The following is a 13,339-nucleotide window of genomic DNA, read 5'->3' as shown; positions in this document are numbered from 1 at the left end:
TCAAAGTTGTCTATAACTCAAACAATTGAATACCCTCTGCTTTTGTAAATAATTTATGAAATTTTTATATATGTCTTCCTGCCCCATTCTCAGAATTCTGAAACATTTTTGAGTATTTATTTGTATAACAATATTGAGTATTTATTTGTATAACAATATTATTTGTAAAGTTTCACACTATATGATATAGTGATTTGCATGTCATTATTATAAGAACATAATTGGTAACATTGGTTAGGCCAGCAAGGTTTTTCCTGGAATGTAAAATTTGAGGATGGTGACCATTAGATGCAGCTACACAATTTAAGGAACTAGAGTTACCTTTTGAAACAAACACTTACAGAACCTTCTTAGAAAACTGGAACCTGGTTCAGAGGTTTCCAACTGTAATGATTTGCCAGCAGGTAACTAGTGACTGACTTACGTGGAGAGCAAGACGGTGGACACCATCCCCAGGAGTTTCAGAGCTGCAACAAAACCCAAACGCTGCTGAAAACCACTTTTCTACCCCAACCTCTTGGGAGGTACTGGACTGGTTTCTTTCACACTTCAACTCCTGGTTCTTCCCTTTAATACAACCTTTTAAAGACTATTTCTGCCTTTCATTTTAGAAATCTCTCTTTTATCTAAATATCTGATCTCCAGGACTAGGAAACACTGCCTGTTATTATCACTTCTCAACAGAGGGTTCACGTCTGTCCCCCCACAAGAGCCCTCGAGAAAGACTATTTCTTACATTCTTTTTGCCACTCAGGATGTCTCTGACATGTTGTATGTTGTTCAGGGAGGCACCTTAAACAAAAACAGAGACAGAGGATGTTGAACTTTGTGCATTGTGCTCCCAGAAAACAGTGATGGTTAAGAAATCCCCCTTGGGGTACCTGGGTGGCTCAGTCAGTTAAGTGTCGGATTTTGGCTCAGGTCATGATCTCACAGTTTGTGAGTTCTAGACCCACGTCGGGCTCTGTGCTGACAGCTCAGAGCCTGGAGCCTGCTTCAAATTCTGTGTCTTCATCTCTCCCTGCCCCTCCCTCACTTTCTCTCCTTCTCTCTCTTAAAAATTAAATGAATATTAATTAATTAAAAATAAAGGAAATCCCCCATCCCACTCTCTCTTTGCCCCTCCCTGGCTTACTCTCTCTTATCTCTCTCTCTCTCTCTCATATTAAATAAATAAACATTTTTTTAAAAATCCCTCTTTCTTTCTTATTCAGTAAAACGGCTAAAACAAAGGACCACACATCCTCCAATGAAATTCTGACATAAGACTCCTCTCCACGCTCCCCAACAATTCCCTTGTTTTATGGTACCCCATCTTCCCCCCCTTTGTTGAGATACTACACTCCCTATTACAATACCCGGGTTGAAATGATCTCCTTAATTATCTCATGCATGTTCATCTCTGATACACCACAATATTATCACAAATGCTTAACTTTGGTGAGATAGTTGATGATTTTCTTACATAATTTTATAGGTAACTATAAACTGCCAAATAGGGCTGACAGTGTGCCGTGCACTTTGCAACATTACCATTTCTTTTTACATTGCATACCATTTAAACATGGGGAACGGAAACTTTAATAAAAAGTAATCAAACACAAAAAGAGGCTGGTATTAAACTAGTGTTGGGCAGACAGTAATTGGAATCAGCCTTTAAAAAATAAGCTTGAGAAAAGGTAAAGAAAGCAAAAATTGTTTTTCCAACTTAAGAATTATAGCCAGAAACCTTATTGATTATCAGACAAATTTTTACCATCCTTTAGGAAGGATAGGGTGATGATTTTGGAAGGATATTTTCTAACTCATATAAAAAATTATTTCAAAATTTGCTGGAAAATAGCAGCCAGGAGTCTGAATGTCAAAGGGATGACAAGCTGGTCTCGAATTTGAAAAGGAAGGCCCAGCGCTGTCACATCTACTTTATATATTTAGCACTTAGTCACAAGCCTCTGCCCAATCAACTCTAAGAGTAACTCAGGTTGGGAGAGCAGCTCAGTAGGGCTCAACAGTCAAAGTTCTCTGTCCCTCTCTCTAAATTGAGACCTTCCTTGTCCCTGAAGCAAAAAGGTTCTTTGCAGCCATTCCAGACATGCACCTATATCTCCATCAACTGATACTTGTATTAGGATAAAAAAAATACTCAATTTGCCTCCTCACACCCACAGTCAGCAGAACCTCTAGATTATTGCTCCTAAAACCTATCTTTGTGCCATTTTTCAACTGTTGATGGAGAAAAAGTTTTAATTATTGGGTTATCCTAATTGTTGTATGTAATATATAAGTAAATTTACAATATTGGTTTAACATAGCTTCACATATACACATACATACATATATCCGTGTATGCATATATATGGACATAATCTCACAGCTCTTCCATATGTAGCCTCTGTTCCAAAGAGCTTGGTCTATTCATGGAACTAGGTCAAGCAAGTCCTACCAGTGATTAAGAGGCAGACAGAGGTTTTTTATAAGTGACTGTGTGCGTTTTCATCCCAGACAAGTAGACGTAAACATGGATCAGGATGTCCTGAGCCAAGTGCCAGCTGCGGTCCTGTACTTAGTGTCACCACATTATGAGAAACTTATTCAATAACTTCAAAGGCAATCCCTCTGAATCCTTCCCCAGTATCATGGAGCATGCCTCGAATCTTTTCAATTATTGCTACCTCTCTTCATTGTCTTAGGAAACAGTTTCCTTTAGTTAGGTTATATTTGTCTTACTCCTTTCAACACTTCGGTTTGCAAAATTATATGTGTATATAAAATGTTACACTTTGTATAGTAAACAGGTGGGAAAATAGATATCTGAATTTGTTTATACTTACAGAATGAAATATAGGGGTACCTGGGTGGGGGCTCAATTGGTTTTGACTCAGGTGATGATCACATGATTCGTAACAAGCCGTGAATCTGGTTCCACACTGACAGTGTGGAGCCTGCTTAGGATTCTCTCTCTCCCTCTTTCTCTGCCGTTCCCTTGCTGGTTCTCTCTCTCAAAATAAAATTAAATAAACATTAAAAACAAGGAAAAAACACTCTAAAAACAAATAAAAAACTAATAAAAACTATTACCTATAGGTCATAGAAGGAAAGACAATGGAGAGGCTAATGAAGAGAAATATTACTGAATAGATCTCATCTTGTTGTGCTGATAGTGCTTAACTTGAACTGGAAGTAGATTAGTTAAATCACCATTTTTTTTTGTGTGTGTGTGTGTTTTATTTATTTTTGAGAGATGGAGAGAGTCAGAGAGAGGGAGACACAGGCTCCAGGTTCTGAGCTGTCAGCACAGAGCCCGACGTGGGGCTTGAATCCACGAACTGTGAGATCATGTATGACCTGAGCTGAAGCCAGACACTTAACCAACTGAGCCACCCAGGTTCCCTTATCTATTTGAATTTCTAAATTTTGCTTATCTTAAGTCTGTCTCCAGAATAACCTAGACACAGTGCCAATGGAAGAGTAATAAGCACCTTCACAATCAGAAGATGGTTACTTGTTATAGGAGTTTCTTCTTTTGTGATTATAGGAGCAAATGTTACATTTCCTGAGAAAACCTGTTTTTCTTCCCCTCGGAAAACAGGTTATTGACCCCTGCTCACAAAGACCTAACTTTTGCCTTTGCTAAAAACTTTGCCATGTATTTGAGTGCTAAAGATCCCTTCCTTTCCCAAGTGACAAACATCTAGTCACCTACTTCAATCTCTATTGGTAAAGATGATGCATGAGTCTTCCACCAATCTATGTTCTGGGAAAAGTTTACATGCCAAAGAATTTGTCATCAGAAATCATTGTCTAAGGCAATTGTGACCCCTGTTTTGTACCCCATATGCTTTTTCAATAAATAAAGTTGACTCTCTGGTCAGGGTAGAGACGCCTGTCTGGTGAGCAGAAAGAAAAAAAAAATAGAAGATGGTTTCTAAATACCATTCCACATTGGAAAGAGCTAAAGATGCTCAGAGAAGGGGCTGAGCCCAAGTGTGGTGTAGGAAACACGCAAGTGGCAGGGCCAAAGGACAACAAAGACAAAGGATGAGGAAGCCAACATGATGAGGTCCCCATGGGCTAAGACTGTGAGACCTAAATATCAAAAGAGAATCATGCAATTTGTTGAAATGTATCACATAATCCAAACCCATATTGGCACTTTGATAAGACCGACACGGAGAGAAATCCAGCAAGGCGGTGGCAATAAGAGCCTTTGGGGGACCGTTGAAATAAGCATATTTCATCTTCCTCTAAAAATTAGACTGATCAAGGGTATAATTAAATCTTTTCTGTATACACTATGTTTTATCATATCCAAATAGATATAGTTTATTTGAAAAAGAATTTTACAGAAGAATTCTGCCTATTAGGTGTGACAGGGATGATAAAATGGGAATCGACCATTTTTCAATGCTTAATAAAACTTCAGTCATGTAGAGTCCATCCCAAAAATTAAGTGGAAAGTTGATACTGGGCTTTACAGGGAAGGGATCAGCCTGTCCCTCCTCGAACTCACAAAACAACCTGAGATCACTAAGCATGGACACTGATATTGCATTCTGGTTTGATTGGAAATGAAGTATATCACATCACCTTTAAAATATTCTTGCCAAAATGGTGAACCTTATGAATTCTTGAAAGCTACGTTGAGTTATAAGTAAAATGTAAGTAAGAGAACAAGTTAGATGATTCCAAGAAACAAAGCTGATAAATCAAGAATGTGAGCTACTTTATAAACAATGCACTTTAAGCAGCACATCAGTGGCATGAAAGGAAAAAAAAAAAAAGAAATGAAAGAAAAGAAAAAGTCATGGGTGGGAGAGTGAACTTCTAGCAAATGAATGAGATTGGAGAGACCCAGCAGCAGCAACAGTCAGGTGTGGACTTTGAACCCTCATTCAAAGAAACACATTCTAAAAAGACAGTTTTTAAACTGAACACTTATTGTTAATTTGGTATTAGATTTGCATATATTCTTATATTAAGAATGATACTTTTATAAGGCCTTATTACATTAGGTGTGTCATTTATAGTAGACATGGATGAAGCATATTTTTAATTTTTTAATGTTTATTTATTTATTTTGAGATAGAGAAGTGAAAGAGAGCATGTGCACAAGAGGGGGGAGAACAGAGAGAGGGAGAGACAGAATTCCAAGCAGGTTCAGCAGTGTCACTGCGGAGCCTGATGTGGGGTTCCTACTCACAAACCATGAGATCATGACCTGAGCAGAAACCAGGAGTCAGATGCTTAACAGACTGAGACATCCAGGTGCCCCTAAGCAGCATATTTTTTAAAGATATGCAGTAAATAATGTAAATGACACTGGAAGTGTTTCAACAAATACAATGTTTAAAAAAGAGATGAAACAAACTTGGAAAAATCTTGAAAATTGTTGTATCTCAGTGATGAGTGCTTGAAATTCCCTAGATTGGATTAAATGTTCTGTTACATATTCTCATAAGCTCTGATTCCTTTGCTTCTTAGCATTTACCACTGCCGAAGTTTTATTTTTATTTGTATAATTCCTCGGATTCCCTTACCCTAGATATTTAAGCTTTGGGAGTACATAAACCATAACCATCTTATTTTCATTCTTGGATCCATTACGACCCACAAAGTGCTTGGTAACAATGCCAATGGACCAGTTATTTGTTAAATAAATGAATAGATTCATAAATGAATGAGTCTGAGGTGGTACAATAATTATAGATTTCCTTGTCTCTTGGACCAACTACTAAATATTTTGTTTTACTGTGATTTGGGATGTATTAAGGTCTAGGCTATTCCTTGGCAACGTTGTATGGAAAACACATTATATTTTCATATGTTTAGGCTTCATCTCCATCATTTATCTAAGCTCCCCGGCTTACGTGACATCCCATCTTTGTGATCCAGTCACCGCCATGTCTTCTCTCTGTTGTGTCTCTGATAGAAAATACCTCTGAGGTAAGAATATTGAAGACTTCATCCATGTCAGCATGTAATGATTGAGGAACTCTCTCACATCCAACAAATAATTGCTTTTTTACTCTTTTTTTTTTCAGCAAAACTGATATAAGGCACATACAAAACATTGGGCTCACAAAAAAGAAGAAGAATGACCTGTGTCCTTGAGAGGCTGTAATTTGTTACTACTCCAAGAGGATTTTTCATTAGTAGGACATAACATCATAAACCAAAGGAAAGATCATTTGTAATATCAGGATTGGTAGAATTTCAGGTTTGAGTCATGTTGGGAGCTACTTTAGTAATATCAAATAAAAATTTTCCTTAGCTATAAACTTGTGTGAAAACTAACCATCAATCCTTGATGTGTAAAAAGGAAGTCAGGTTTGTGATACAGAGAAAGCCAGATGGAAGGCAGATCTGCAAACAGGGAGTCTGCTTTGGTGAGCACTTGTTCTCAGAAAGCCCAGAGACTGAATTGCCACTTTCATCTGACCTCGTCCTCAGGTCTCCTGCTTCATGTGGTTCCACCTAAACATGAGGGCTCTTCATCGCCCTCCAAGTCTTGGCTTCTAACTCTACTCATCTCTCCTGTGTTTCAACTCTATATGAACTGATGCATACAGTGCACACTCTTTTGTGTCTGACATTTTCCACTTGACATTGTTTTTGTGAGATTCATCCACTTCCTTGCACACAGTTAGGGTTGACTTATTCTCAGTGCTGTAGAGTATTCCATTGTGTAAAAATGCAGAATATTAAAAGGCATATATCATGACTCATCAAAAGACTATAAGAACATGCAGCTGAAATCTATCCAAATGCCAATCAATAGGAGAATGGATAAATAAGTACATCCTGGGTACCACGTTGAATTTTTTAAATCAAATGTACCATAGCACAAATTATAGAATAGTTATTTTCTAGGAGATGGTTTTTGAAAGAAAATGATCAAAATGTTTTATATTTATACCAGAGTTCCATAACATTGTTATCATTTGTGGTAGTAATGTAATGCTTTTTGTGATTTTCTAAGACATTGTTGTTTGGCAGGCCCTGATAGGACTAGGACTGGTCAAATATTATTCCCAAAGGGAGCTTTGTTTCCTGGTTTCACCCATCCCTTCAGACCCTGGCATCCAGATTGTGATTGTCAGGTGTGGTCCACTAAGTCTCAGGAATTCTCTCTAAGGATCTATGGAGCCATGAGGCCAAGGGAGGATGTTTGGACTTCAGACTCTGTATTGATAACAGGAGAGTGAATTGAGAAGGAGTAAGTCTGTCCTGTGGAATGCACCCTTACCGAGTTTGCTAGTCTTCTGTCCAATCTTCAAGTACGTGAGATTTTGAGTGAATGTACATGAGTATTCATCAACGTGAGACCTATTATTACATTATACACTAATGGTTGTCTATTCATCTCCAATCTCTTTCTATCAGAGGTTGGATTACTCTTCAGCAAGGCAAACCTGGGAGAATGGTCTCTATACAATTCCAGTGTGAATTACCTTCTTTTGTTATTGTTCAAGTTAAATGCTGTGAGCAGTTTTCATATTCGTGTGGAGTAGGGTTTGAATAGAATGCTGGAGTAAGACTTCCACTGATCAAACTCTTACCTTTCTGACTTGCATAACTTTGCATTCCTTTCTCTGCCTCAGTTGTCTCACCTGTAAAACTGGAAACACAAAGCTCAATGTGGGACGGGGTGGGGGCTGGGATAACAATGAATGTATGAATGCAGGCAAAACACATGGGACAAAACTTTGCACATATTAGCAACTATTGTCATGTTGGCTTGCATAGGATCAGAGCCTTTCTAGAAAAATAAGTGATTTTACTCTTTTGTGCTATCGGTGCTCAAAAGTCAACATTTTTTAAACTTTATTTATTTATTTTGAGAAGGAACACAAGTAAGGGAAGGGGCATAGAAAGAGAGAAGCCCAAACATGCTCCTCACTGTCAGCTCAGAGCCCCACAAAAGGTTCAAACTCACGAACCATGAAATCATGACTTGAGCCAAAGTTGGACACTTAAATGTGAACCACTGAGAGGCCCCAGTGGTCAAAATTTCAAATGGAAGTCATTCTAATCCAATATATTTAGAGTTTCAGCCATTGCTGTCTATTTTTTCCATAAATTAATGAAATTATGTTTCTTGTCAAATTATTTTATAAAATGCCTAATGTCTATTATTTATTACCAGGGACCATTGCATAGTTCTAAATATTATTTTATCTTCATATCACCTGTCCCAGTAAATCATCAGAAGTATGGTTTTATATTCTCTACATTCATTAAAATTCTTTTTATTTTTTAAGTAGTCTTTACACCAAATATGGGGTTCAAACCCACCACCCTGAAATCAAGAGTTGCACACACTATGACTAAGCTAGACTTGTGCCCCCATATTCTCTAAATTCTTGATGAAAACAGTCATTTTTACTTAAATAGGGCTGTTGCATGGGCATGGGTGGGGTCTGTTTCATCACTCAGAAGACCCCGCACTTGCTTTAATGCACTGCCTTGACATCTCGAAATTATTCATACTATTTAAGAAAGGTGTCCTGCATTTTTGTTTTACCCTAGGACCTGCAAATTATGAAGTCAGTCCTGACATTAGATAGAAAATACAAATCTCTTTGGCCTAGTCAGGTTTCCCAGAAGGTAGTCTCTGTACTGGAGGGCAGGCCGTAGGATATATATCAAAGGGTGCCCTTGGGATTGCTGTCTGCAGAAGGGAGTGGAAGGAAGCAAAATTGAGCAGAGAGAGAAATTGGACTGTCATCCAGGACCTCCCACAGCTGGAGCTGACCCCACATGGTGCTCAGGATAGAATGCCCCTTCCAAAGTGTCCATATGTGAACTGAATTGACTGTGTCTTTATCTCTCTCTCCCTCCCAAAAATCAGCTATTGAATTCAGGCTGCCCCATGGAAGGTGAGCTCCTCAGGAGGGGAGGAGTGGGAGGACTCTCTGCTGCTCAGGCAATCATCGAAAGGCCTGAGTGCCAAAGATCCGTGTCCACAGCATTTATGATGTCTAGGACCAAGAGTCCTTTGTTGACAAGGACCTGCATAGCACATCACCCTGTCCCTGTGGTCTTCCACCTTTGTGAACAGACCCTTGCACTCCCAAGACTCCAGGGTAGGGCTCTCAAATATCCCACTGGCACTGACCATCAGCCAATCTGTCCACTGCTTAGCCATTTTCTGGTCACTATTTCACTATTTCTTTCACTAAAAAATACTTATTTTTTCCCTAACTTGTGACAAATTTTTATGGATCCAACCACACATACTCATTATTTCCTCTTTGGCCTGTGCCTTGATTTCTTTATGAATATCTATACTTAGAAATTCTGTCCATGGCAATGGAATGGGGCAGGGCTAATTGAAGGGAAATTGAATCCAGGTCCCTGACCTCATTAATGTGCCTCTTAGACCAAGAAAATGACCGCATTTGCCTTATGAAACTAGGCTGTCCCCCTGCCAGCAGAGGGGTGAGGATCATTCAACCACCTACTATATTTATACATGTGGCTTAGGAAGTCCTGCAAATTTAGGAAACAACTCATCGACTATCCATTTTAGCATAACAAAATCAATTCCTCTTTATCAATTAATAATAAAACAAATCAATACATACTTAAGTGTGTTAACTACCCAAACAAATTAGCAGACTATGAAGTGCAAGCTAATCCTTCCACTCTGGCTTCCTTTATAAAATCTGAGGCTGTGTTAAAACACATACACCCACACATGCACGTGTGTCAGCAAACCCTTACAGTCATGTAACGAAACTAAAACACCAAAAATTAGACACAATATTAGGTTCTTGCTGTCTCCTCTTGTAGAGAAAAGAAAGGGAAAAGAAAGCAAAAAAGAAAAAAAGAAGTTCGTTAATTTTAAAAAATAATAAAAATAAACAAAAGACAGTTTGGTGACTGCATTGGGCAAAAGAAAGAGGACAGATCACATTGTTTTCTAAAAACATGCCAGAGATGCTAAGTGAAATAGAAGAATGTGTTTACCTTTAATTGTGCACTTGTTGATTACTGCTGACTTGGGTCAATTCTAATTCTTTGAGAAGCAAGAAAAATTGTTTGCAAATTATGTGTCAAGACTCTCAAAGCCTAGAAGGTATTGATGCTTCTCCAGTAACTTGACTCCTTTTTTTCTCTAGGATCATTTAAAATGCCAGCTAGATCACAGTATTTAAAGAGCAGCATGGAAGATGTAAAAAAAAGAAAATGGTGCCTAGATGTTTTCATCATCTTTAGTAGTTGGAATAAACACCTCTGAATATATCCAAATATTTCTGATACCACATTTTTCAATATCAGATTCCAGAGATACTGGAAATCCCTTTGAACCAAACCGCCTATCTCTGAAGCAGAAGATATCACCCTGGAAGTTACAAAATTAGCATCTAAATGACTACTGCTTAAAAAGGGAAATAAAATCTTACATGATATAATTTCAGATACACGGGAAGGATCTAATCCCACAAACTGAAAATGTGTGAATTCCATTACGATGGGTTCATACACTAAGATTTTATTCCTGATAGAATTGCTAATCTCCTAGAAGACCCCACCCCATCATGCTCATCACTTTTGATACCACTGGACGATCTATCACATGGTGTCTAGACACAGGCACTAAAGATACAAAGGAGGAGAGGGAGCTTACGAGGGTCAGAGAGCCGGTTTGGTGCACCACACACCACGGGAAACATTGTGACTAGTCCTGTTCTTTCTCCTAGCTTTGCAACTGCACCCTGATATTTCCATTGCACCTCAATATTTCAATTGCACCCTGTAAGATTTAATAGATAGAGGCAGAGATGAGAGGAAAGAGAGAGACCAAGTTATGGAGCCAAGAAAGTCTTTATTTGGGGTCTGCGGCCCCGGGTGAGGTTCCGTGACTCGAGTAGGGGTTGAGTCAGGGAAGTCGCCTCCGGTTTGGGAAGGGTGAGGTATTTTATGGGTGAAAGAATTCCGGGTTTGGTCTTTGGGGGCAGATTACCAAGTAAGGGCATTTTAGGGTCACAGCGGGACAGGATAGGTTGCCTCCTTCATCAGGGTGGGGGAAAACTGGTGCTTCATGATTGGCTGTTTTAAAGTGGTGCAGGACATTCCAGGTCTGCAGGTTGGGGGTGGAGGTCATCGGTGCACTGCAAAATGGCTCGGTCGCCATCCCAAGGTAACTCTTACACACCCCAATATTTTAATTGCCTGCTTCGTGTTTATCTCTCCCATGACACTGTGAACTTTCTGACGTCAAGAATTGTTTTAAACCTGAATTTTCCTACCATAGTGCCAGGTTACAGTAAATTCTCAATGAGCGACTGTAGAAGGAAGATGTGTTGTAATTGATAGACATCTGCTGCTCCAGACAACACACACATACACACATACACACATACACACACACGTGCACACACATGCACACACAGACTTAGTATTTAGATAAGAAAACTGAGATTCAGTGGTAAAGGGACTGATTCAAGGACGCTCAGCTTGTTGGCAGTTCTGATTATAATGTGAAGTCTTCTCATTTGGAGTCCATTGATTTTCAAAAGCCTGAGCTCTTCTTTCCTCTACAATCCATTTTGGTATCTGTTGAATACTTGTGCTGTCTTCTGTCCATGGACCTGAAGGACACAGCCTTACATTCAAATTATTCTACTCCACTCAAACGCATAATACCAGATCCATTCACATCCTGAAATTAATACAGGCCATTGTTGTGTGAAAATACTTCTCATTGAATTTTCAAGCACAGAAAAGTAAGAAGAGTTATGAAACTGTTTCTATTTTACAACTCAAATTTTTGTAGGAATTCCAAGATTGTTACCTATCTAATAATAGGATACTTGTTCCCCTCACCAAGGAAATTGGTAAAATATGCTTTCCTCTGTGACACAAGCATACTAACAAGGAGATTAGGTGCTTTGCAAACTTCTTTAGTGAAGAGACTGCTCTTTTTTTTTTTTTTAATGGGCATTTCTGTTTCCTAGCAACTGGAAAGTTCTACACTAATCTATATCTGCCTTCTTATGGGAATAGATCAACTCAGGTGCTATTTATGGCACTTGCGCTTTGGATAAAAAGGAGAAGACAACCTAAAAAGAATGTATCATTTTGCTTTGATTTCCCGTGTCGCTTTAAATTATATGGTCCTGATTCAACTTTTTAAAGTTTTTTAATTACAACATTGAAACCAGCATAAGGGAAGAAAACTTTTTCCTTCTTCCCTTTTAGGTTCTTTGGCTCATCTAAAACTTCGACAGACATAAGACAAGATTAACAGGAGATATAGAAATTTAATTTTGTACATACAGAAGCTCACAAAAACATGAGACTCAAAGAAGTGACAAGAACTATCAGCTTTTATAACTTTTAGGCGAACAGCACGTTTGTGATGAATTGATAAAAGAAAGAAGTCTGCACTTGGGGTAGTGTATTAGTGAAGAAGTAACAAGGTTTGTTTATTCAGCCTTCTTAGCCCTGAATTCCTGTCTTTGGTAATAAACACGTCTCTACCTCCTGGTACAATGAGTGTGTCCTTAAAAGGGAGATTTATTTCTTACTTTCAGAGGGACAAAAGAGGGTCAGAGTATCCTTTTAGCCCTGTTTCTCCAGTAATTTTAATTTAAAATAATCAGCATTGCAAACAAATATTTGGGGACCATCTGCTCCAGAACCAGAACAGATTATAAATATATCCTATAATCATTAAATACAAAGGACTAGTGTGTTTATAGACACACACACACACACACACATATATATATATATATGTATATAAATCTGAACTAGTGCAATTATTTGTTTCAAAACCCACTCCAAATCTAGAAAGTATTTTCTGAAATTCTGTACTTGGAACATTTGTGCAGGCCATGGAATGTGTGACTCTCCTAACCCATCCATCCCTGTTTCTAAAGAAATTTGGGGATGGAAAATCACAACTTGCTTATTTATGCAAATCTTGGGGTCGAAGTCATAGAACTAGAATGTTCATCTCTCATAAAGCCTGTAACTCTTGCCATATACCAGATCTCCTCAAAATATCTCACCAACAATAGAGCTACAAATTTCCATCTGAAATTCATTCAGGATATGCAGTTCAAACTTGCACAAATTTAGACATTACACAATGTGCTAGGGATGCGGTTTGATTCAGAAGCTTACAAATATTACATATGTATTTTAAGGGGATGGTATTATTACATGAATGATGATTTTGATAGTACTAAAATACTTCTTTCTGAACTAAAATTAGGCTTATTGTCAGTATTATTTCTTTATTATCATCCTGTTGTTGAGGAAAACCAAAAAACTTTTGTTTTCTCCCTTCAGGATTCCTTGAATGGCCTAAAAATTAAATTACTAT

At 38.2% G+C, this 13,339-nt stretch overlaps 1 long non-coding RNA gene across 1 annotated transcript in view; it reads left to right on the top strand.

Moving 5' to 3' along the window:
* Positions 1 to 6,266, top strand: part of LOC115278040 — a 35,898-nt gene extending 29,632 nt beyond the window's left edge. Inside the window, exons 5-6 of the long non-coding RNA XR_003902659.1 lie at positions 5,830 to 5,943; positions 6,042 to 6,266. This is a non-coding gene — a long non-coding RNA (uncharacterized LOC115278040). The remainder of the gene's footprint in view (positions 1 to 5,829; positions 5,944 to 6,041) is intronic.
* Positions 6,267 to 13,339: the final 7,073 nt, after the last annotated feature.

The sequence above is a fragment of the Suricata suricatta genome, chromosome 14 (assembly GCF_006229205.1).
Source record: "Suricata suricatta isolate VVHF042 chromosome 14, meerkat_22Aug2017_6uvM2_HiC, whole genome shotgun sequence".
Taxonomy (NCBI): Eukaryota; Metazoa; Chordata; class Mammalia; order Carnivora; family Herpestidae; genus Suricata; species Suricata suricatta.
This window is presented reverse-complemented; position numbering and strand designations above follow the sequence as displayed.